A 9,579-nucleotide genomic window follows, 5' to 3' on the forward strand; every position below is an offset into this window, starting at 1 on the left:
TTAACCGCTTCTGCAAACTAAGCCATGGAGACCTACAATATGTGCCATTTTCCCCTGACTGCCCATAAAATATATCCATTATTTTCTTGGCTTAATAAAACATTACTAATTTTGTGTAACATTGCTAAACATGAACTATTCGGTCCTCGTGTACAATTTTTGTACATATTCCAAAATTAATTTGAGTTTTTATTGAGTAACAAAAGGTTCCAAATACAAAAAAAACAAATGCTTCCAGCGGCCGTAGCACACTAGTTGGATAAACTTTATGGCAACGGTCCAACGGTGCGTCCCTATCGCAATTACAAATAGTTCGAAAAGGACGGCCTGACGTTAGACGATGACCGGTCTGGCTCAGTCGGTAGTGACCCTGCCTGCTGAGCCGCGGTCGTGGGTTCAAATCCCGGTAAGGGCATTTATTTGTGTGATGAGTATATATGTGGTTTCTATGTATATAAGTATGTATTTATCTATTTTAATATGTATATCGCCGCTTAGCACCCATAGTATACCAACTTTGCTTTTAGTTGATATGTGTAAGGTGTCCCCAATATTTATTTATTTATATCTTATCAGTATCACGCTACCATGCTTGCCTGCCTAGACTCAGTAGGATAGATATAGTATAAAAACCTCCTTAATCTATTAGTGATATCCACTTGCTGTTATTGCTGTTAATAAATGGATAACTCTACCTCTAATATGGCAACATCAGGGTGAATTTCAACATACTCGAAATTTGCCTAATTTTGGTGGATTTTTTTAGTTTTGTAATTTTTGTTGAAATTATGTACTGATGTTACATAACTAATTATTAGCAATATTATGTATCAATGACCTTTCATTATAATAAGTAGTTTTAGAGGAATTACGATTTCAATGGTCGCCACCAAAATTGGTCTACCCACAAAAATCAAAAATAAAGCCTTTTATTCATATTTCTATTATTTTCTACTTGAAATAATAAACTTTTAACATGTAATAAATACTTTTCAAATAGAAACAAAAACGTTACTGCCCTCAATTTGTTCACCACCAAAATTTATGCAATTTTGGTGGAAAAAGTATTACGACCCACCAAAATTAGATATTTTTGTGTGGGGCGGACCAATCCAGCAAGGTATGACACTTGTGTCATGTCTAAATGCAGGAACGAACCTGAATGGTCATGTTACGACACGTTTGTTCGTCTTGCTGCGTCTCGTTTAACCATAAAAATGATTTCAATACTTACCACCAAAATTGGTTGTTTCCCCCGGACAACTTTTGGTGCTCAGTTATAAGTGTCAAATTGTATAATAATGACTCTAAGTCCAAATTAAATTATTTCATAGGAAATATTTTAATTTGTGTTTTTTTTAGTAGACACACTACTATTATTTAACTATAAACTGAAATAAATGTCATATACAAAGAAAAAATGACCATGGCCTCCAAGTGTCCGATGCTGGATTCGAACCAGCGTACTCCGTTATAGCCACGGATGCCTCAAACCACTCGGCCAACCGGTCACGGCGGCAAGGGTCGAAATTTTCAAGTATATGACACAATTACCGAAGGCTTAAGGCGCCCCCTGCCATCTCTGAGGTAGAACCGGAACTAGTTCGACCTCCTAACTCCCTTGGAGGCCATGGTCATTTTTTCTTTGTATATGACATTTATTTCAGTTTATTGTATAATAATATTGACTTATGTCATCTTAAAATATACTTAATGTAATAAAGAATGAAATTATGGCAAGTTTTCTTTATAGCTGCGGATTTACTGGATTTACCATAGCAATAATCCGCTAAAAACAGGCTCTGGACGCTACACCAAAATTAGAATTTCGATGGAAAATTATTTTTAAATAAATATACATAACACTTGTAACAATTTGCAATGTTGCCGAAGGTAGTATTTTAGGATTGGTTTTCATAAAAAAAATAAAAACCCGGAAACAATTAGCCCACACAATGAATTTCAGCTCCGCCACAAAAAAATCACGCTGAGAAATTCACCCATGAAGAAAAACTCGCTTTCAACGCCGCAAACACTTGACCATTTTCTTTACCAGTTAAGTGGCAGTTGCACCGGACGAGCTGAGTAAGTCAACAAGTGGAGAAACCACGTGAAACCGAGGCAAGTAACTTGCACGTGCACTGTCACTTTATAATATGACGATTAGCTTTTGCCCGCGGCTTCGCTCGCGTTAGAAAGAGACAAAAGATAGCCTATGTCACTCTCCATCCCTTCAACTATCTCCTCTTAAAAAATCACGACAATTCGTCGCTCCGTTTTGCCGTGAAGGACGGACAAACAAACAGACTCACACACTTTCCCATTTATAATATTAGTAAGTATGGATGGATGGAAAATCTTAAATACACAAGGGCAATTTTTTTTTTCAAAGTTGTCCACCCCACTTTTTTTATAACATGGGTATTTCTTACGCGATTCATACTCAGAATCGCGAGATCTTTCGATCCTGATAGGAGAAAAATTGTCCCAAGATTTCCATACATTTTTCAAACCTTCCATTCCGTTACCGCCATGTATGATGAAAAAATGGTAACGGAATGGGAAAAAACTTTGGGACACTTTTTTTCTTCAATTAGGATTGAAAGAGCTCGCGATTCGGAGTGGACACCCCATAAAAAATTCCAAATCCAAAAAAAGTGGGGTGGACAACTTTGAAAGCCCACAAATATTACAATAATTTGATATCAGATCATCCTAATTTTTTTGTGCATAGTATAAAGTAGGCACTGTGGGCAGTGTCATCATCCTCATCCTCCTTCCGTTATCCTGGCATTCGCCGCGGCTCTAGGGTCCTCTCTGACAACTAATCCCAGAATTTGGCGTAGGCACTACTTTTTTACGAAAGCGACGACTGCCATCTGAAGGCCGGTTCACACGTATTAAGTTGTCAAGTAATTAACTAAATTTTAACTTAATTTTAAGCGACTTATTTTAAGTAAGCGTTTACACGTCGTAAACAGCTAAGCTCTTTAGTCATCCTGAGATGGACGATCAACAGCGCGTTCAAGTCATTCATTCAGTAATTACATTCGTATTCAGCGAGGTTTTAGACGAACTGAAGGATGAAATAGACAGGGAAACGAGAGCACCCACAAGACTGGATGAGAAACTGGATAAGCAGAAGGAATGAATATAGCGCTAGTGCAACTTTGTTTAACATAATTATTCTTCAATAAACTTCACTGTAGTGTCTTTCCGACCACTTCGACATTTTTCAAAAAGATAACTCACGAACATACGATCGCAACCTCTCCGCCAAACTTATACAATTAACTAATATTTAACTAAATCATGCCTGTCCAAACGTATCAAGTGGTAGTTCACGCCCACCTACTTAACCGAAAAATAGACAAAATTCTAATTTACTTGCTTAAGTGCACGCTAAATATTAACAAACAAACAAACAAAACAAACAAACAATATTTTATTTACAGAAAAAGGGTATAAATTACGTGACAGTGTAAAAGACAAATTGTATCACCTTTTTCGACTGTTTTAAACAGTATGCAAATATTTTACAAATGGTTATACAAAATACAATTATAAAATTTGACTTGTGCGCGACAGTTTACATTATACAATATATATAGGTATATTATATTAGACATTTAACTATTTGTCATTCTGTTTTCTGTATAACTCATAAACTCGTGTACGGTATAGAAACTACGATCATGAAGCCAATTTTTAAGTTTTTGAGTAAATTCCTTACCCTCAAGTGCTTTAATTTGAGCAGGTAATTTATTGAATATAACAATACTCGCATTGTAAGCGTTGCGTCTGTATATATCAGTCATGCAGCGTGGTTGGTTCAGATTATTTATATATTGTGATCTCGGGTTACTTGAACAATATAGATCAGAGCGCTTAACATAATATTTTGGAAACTTTCTTACAAAATTGCAAATTTTTTGAATATACATACATGCTAGGGGTAAGATCTTGAGCTTTTTAAATAATGGTTTACAGCTGCTACCAATTTGAACATTTGATATAGCACGGACACATTTTTTCTGCAATTTGAATGCTCTGTCAACATCTACAGAGTTACCCCATAGGATGAGGCCATAGTCAAGAATGGACGAAACGTGGCCGTGATATGCTGTAAGAGCTGCTTCATACGAGACAGACTGGCGTAGTTTTCTTAAGGCATAGATAAAGCGGTCTAGTTTTTTGCACACTGAACTAACATGTTCTTTCCAATTTAGGGAGGAGTCAATATTTAAACCTAAAAATTTTGTTACGTTACTTTTCTGTAAGGGTATATTGTCAACATTAATATTAATTTGTGGCGGGAAGTTCTACAAGAATGAAATTGCATATATTGTGTTTTACTCAAATTGATAAGCAGATTATTATCTAGTATCCAATTATTCATGTCTGTCAAAGCATCATTAATGTCTGATTCATAAATATCTTGGTTTTCGCTCCTGACTACAATAGTGGTATCATCTGCATAAAGTATAGTTTTAGGCTTTGTGGCTTTAGGCAGGTCATTGATAAAGATTAAAAATAAAAGCGGACCTAAGTTACTGCCTTGAGGCACTCCTGAAACAACTGTCTGTAGAGGTGATCTATATTCTATTTTATGAACGGTATTTTCAATTTCAACAATTTTTGATATTTGAGTACATTGTTGTCTATCAGTTAAATAAGATCTGACCCATTCATTTGCTAGACCTCTTATTCCATAATTTGCTAATTTATTAAGCAGTTTTGAATGATCTACCAGGTCAAATGCTTTCGACATATCTAGGAATATCGACATAACTGGTGACTTACCATTAATTGATTCAGTTATATATTTAATAAATTCAAAACATGCTACTTCAGTATTTAAACCTTTTCGAAAGCCGAATTGAGCAGGATGTAAGATGTTATATTTCGTTAAAAAGCTATTTAATCTGTCACAAAAGGCTCTTTCTACTATTTTAGACAATATCGGGACAATTGTAATTGGTCTATAGTTGCCTGGATCATCTCTTTCTCCTTTTTTATAGATCGGTTTTATAATAGATATTTTTAACTGTTCAGGGAAATATCCTTGGGTGAAAGACATATTTATGACGTGTGCTAGAGGGTTACTTAAAAATAATGCGGTTGATTTTACTAATTCAGTTGAAATGTCATCAATTCCTGAAGTTTTGCTGTTGTTTAGGGACATAATTATTTTGTAAATCTCATTAGGGTCCGTTGGCATCAGGAACATCGTGGCAGGATACTGCTCAATGTTTATTGTTGTTTGTCTCTTAGTATTACTTTTATTTACGTTGCTCAGTTCTATAAAATGATTGTTAAGTTTAGTGCAGATATCTTGAGGACTGTCATAAACCTTGTCATTAATTTTTAAACATTTTATATCAGTTAAATGATCTGAATTTGACATCTGCGAGGCTATGACATTCCATGTTGCTTTACATTTGTTTTTATTTGCAGAAATATATTTATCGTTACTAATTTGTTTTGATTTATTTATACACTGTGCCAATAGTTTACCATATCTTTTTAAAACAATTTTATTTGTGTCCTGATTATCCCCGCTTTTCCTACTTACGAAAAGCATTTGCCGTTTGACCTGACAGGACTTACGGATACCTTTAGATAACCACTTTATTTTGTCTTGTCTATTAACTTTAACTTTAATAATAGGAAAGCATAGGTCATAAAAAAGTTTTAGTAGGTCATAAAATATTTTAAACGCTTCCTGTGCATTGTCAGAACTTAAGACTTCACAAAAGGATAGAGCCTTAATACTATCGCGAAACTTTCTGACATTATCACGGCTGTAATCCCTTTTCATCTCAAACCAGGTTGTATAGGATTTAATTTTGTTAATATTTAATGTGATCGATTGGGCTCTATCATGATCGGACAGCTCAAGTTTGTGAGTGTCAGATTTAATATTACGTATGTTACTAGCGATTTGGTCAATGCAAGTATTAATTCTAGTAGGTGTTTTTATATGCATCGTAAAGTTGTAGCTTCTTAGCAAACTAGATAGGTCCTTTGTAACTGAATTGTCTTTAAGAGTATCTATGTTCCAGTCACCACATACAACGATTTTTTTCTTTTTATATTTTAAGGCTATGAATTGAAGCAAACTCTCAAGTTTATGTAGAAAGACACCATAATGCGACTGTGTTTGTTGTGGTATCCTGTAGATGGTTATTATTATTAAATTAAGGCTAGTAATTTCAATACCACAACATTCAAAATAGAAATTGGACGCTAACTTTGAAACTATATCGATGGTTTTAACTTCTAATGTTTTTCTAACTAATATGGCTGTACCGCCTCTACATGTATCTCTGCTGAATGATGTTGCTAGTTTAAAGTTATTTAATTTTATATTTTGTTCAGAGCCTTTTTTAATAAAAGTTTCACTGAAGCATAGCACATCAATACTTTGGTATTTTCTTTGGAATTCATTAAGCGTAAATTCTAGAATATCCAGTTTTTTTAATAGACCACATATATTCTGATGTAAAATTATAAATTTATCAATGTTTTTATGACTTTCTACGTTAATTTCCTGCTGTGTTATAGAGTTGTTAAATAACTTGTAACTTATTACTAAATTGATTGTTTACACGCTTTAAGTCGCTTAAAATTAAGTTAAAATTTAGTTAATTACTTGACAACTTAATACGTGTGAACCGGCCTTGACTGATCTGACCTTCCAACCCAAAGGTGGTAACTAGACCTTATTGGCCTTATTTTCCTCGCGATGTTTTCCTTCACTGTAAGTCCGTTTTCACATTATCCAATCCGATATCGGATGTCGGAAGGATTTCAATGCAAAAAATCCAAGATGGCGCCTGTAATGTATGAGATATCGGGCCGATATCCGATATCGGATCGGATAATCTGAAAACGCACTAAAGCGATTGGGAAAGTTTCCAAACTCATTGGTATGAGCCGAGGTTCGAACCCGCGACCTCCAGAGTCCGGATTGAGAGTCGCACGCTCTTGCCGCTAGGCCACCAGCGCTTCTTGACCAAGACATACCTACTCCATTTTGTTTTTAAAAAAAATAGTACTTCACTAAGATATAATAAAACGTATTTCTTATAAGAACAATGTATAATTTTAACTATAAAACTCCCGTGAGACTCAACAATGTATAATATTATAATTTCAGCCTAGATCGGATGCGCATGCGCCTGCGCGGGAACTACCTACTGTCGTGCTCTACTAACTAACTACTGACCGAGAAACAAAGGGGAACCTGTCAAACTACGAGTAAGTGTAAGTTTTCTTTTTTTTTTTATTTCAAATTTCATTTATAAAAATAAATGTTGTAAGAAAGAAGGATTTCTTTGTTATTATTTCGATTATCTTCGTCAAATGTAATCCTTACCGGAGGGAGGTAAGGTCTTGTCATGGTAAGTTAGGTTAATTTTATTTTTGTTTATATCTACTGTCAAATTTGTGTAGGGGAGGTCAAAAATTCATTAAAGGGTTTAAATCTCAATTGTGTTGTATAGAATAAAAAATACATAGTTAGTTTATTTGTAAATATTTAATTAAAGTGTAGTATTTGTCTTATCGAAAAAATATGTAAAATTAACTGAAAATTCAGCTAAAATCGTCAAACACACACAGACAAGACAAGGAGTTATTTGACAAAACCAGTAAATTATTTAGAAAATTACATTTAACTTAAGAATATTAATTCAAAAACGTATTACTGTGATATAGCTATAGTGTGTGACTGCAGATTGCACTGATATGTAAATATATGTTTTCTTTATATCGACCGAAAATCCGCAATAAAAGTTTTGAAAGCAACAATAATAGTTGCCGGTAAAGCCGATGTAAACAATCATTGTTATCAATCGATAAAAACAAAAGATAACAGGTAAATACCGGCGTAATTTAATATGTATTGTAAGCACACATTTTATGTTAATGTAGCTTGAACATTAACAATGCAAAGCTAACAATTAACACCTGAATCAATTAGCAATATGTCACAAATCCAATTTAAAAAAAATCAATAAAAGACTCACCAGGCAGTCCGATCGTATTTCGAATAACAATCCTCAAATCACAACACAAAATACTGGCACATCACAATTTCTCCCAACAGAGAAAACGAACGTTTTAAAAAAGTTTTTTCGAATTTCGAACGCGACCCAGAATCGAATGCGCGCGCATCGCCGGCCGACGCGAGAGTGCGTGTGATGTGTTCGATGCACGTCTGGTTACGTACCGTACCGGTATTACGGTAATATTTGGCTTTGGTAATCCGGATTAGGTTTCGATATCGGAGGAAGTTTAGGCATTTCTTTTGATTAAGTTTTTTGGCATGTTATGCAATGATTTCCGTTAGATATATTTGCTTACGGGATATTTATATTTTTGGCTCTATTATCATCCTGTTATTTAGTATTAGCACCGAAAGTATTCACATTTATGGTAACATTCTTCCGACAGTCTAGTACAAGTTGAGTCTTTGCGAGGAAGTTCATACTTAAACCGCTTTCACATTATCCGATCCGATATCGGATGTCGGACCGATATCCCATACATTACAGGCGCGATCTTGGATTTTTTCTATTGAAATCCTTCCGACATCCGATATGGGGTCGGATAATGTGAAAACGGACTTACTTGAAGTCGCGCAAGACGTAGGTATGTAGGTATATGTATGGAGTCGCCATATAGGTCTCAGATAAGGAGGCTCTTCAGAAATCAAATAAGTTGACAGTTAGAACCTCTTCGCCATCATGTTACTGGAACTCCGACCATAAAATGGTTTCAATTTTACGACGCATTAGGTAATTCCTTTTTCAGTACAGATGGTGTTTTTTTTACGCACTAGTGCGAGAAGTTGTTCATTATATGCCAGGTCGAAACTTCGGAGGTTCATCTGTACTGAAAAACGTCGTACGATACACGTGCGAAAAGGAAATTCGTAACTCGTGTCGATTTAAAACACTCCCTTCGGTCGTGTTTTAATTTATCGCCACTCGTTTCGAACTTCCTTTTTTACGCACTTGTATCGTAATGTACTATTATTTGGCCGATTTCACTTCAATAAACAAAAGCGTGTCCCTTCGTAGTTCGTATTTTTACGTTCGTATGTTTTCGTAAAAATACGCAGGAAAATCTTTTCGCACTGCATCTGTACCTACGTTCTCCGGAATAGTATATTGTGCAACAAGGGAGGTAAGAGGGATTTTGTCGACGAGTGTTAAAACTCGCGACAGCCGCAGGCTGGAGAGAGTTTTAGACACGAGTTAACAAAATCCATACCTCCTGAGTTACACACAATATTTTTCATCACATTTGAGAGGAAAACACGGAGAGAAAAAAATTATAAGGCAAAATCTTCAATGAATGGCGGTGTTGTACTGCCCGTTGCTATGGCAACGCGATCGAGATGGCCATCACAATTTCCTGCCAGATTGCAAATTATAACGATTTATCTACGTGAAATTTACAAAATATAGGTAAAATACACTGAAATAATTGTAAATCATAAATAAAATGCATTTTTCATACAGTGTAATACTTTTTTATAGCTTAATAGTCAAATTTTAGTTGTGCAAA

General features: G+C 35.0%; 1 protein-coding gene across 1 annotated transcript in view; it reads right to left on the reverse strand.

Annotated features, from left to right (window-relative positions):
- The window catches only part of LOC125231441 (espin), a 190,162-nt gene extending 181,982 nt beyond the window's left edge, over positions 1–8,180 (reverse strand). The window contains exon 1 of the mRNA XM_048136901.1: positions 8,034–8,180. The gene's annotated coding sequence lies outside the window, so the exon portion shown is untranslated. The remainder of the gene's footprint in view (positions 1–8,033) is intronic.
- Between the last annotated feature and the right edge of the window lie 1,399 nt (positions 8,181–9,579).

Source organism: Leguminivora glycinivorella, chromosome 11 (assembly GCF_023078275.1).
Source record: "Leguminivora glycinivorella isolate SPB_JAAS2020 chromosome 11, LegGlyc_1.1, whole genome shotgun sequence".
Classification (NCBI taxonomy): domain Eukaryota; kingdom Metazoa; phylum Arthropoda; class Insecta; order Lepidoptera; family Tortricidae; genus Leguminivora; species Leguminivora glycinivorella.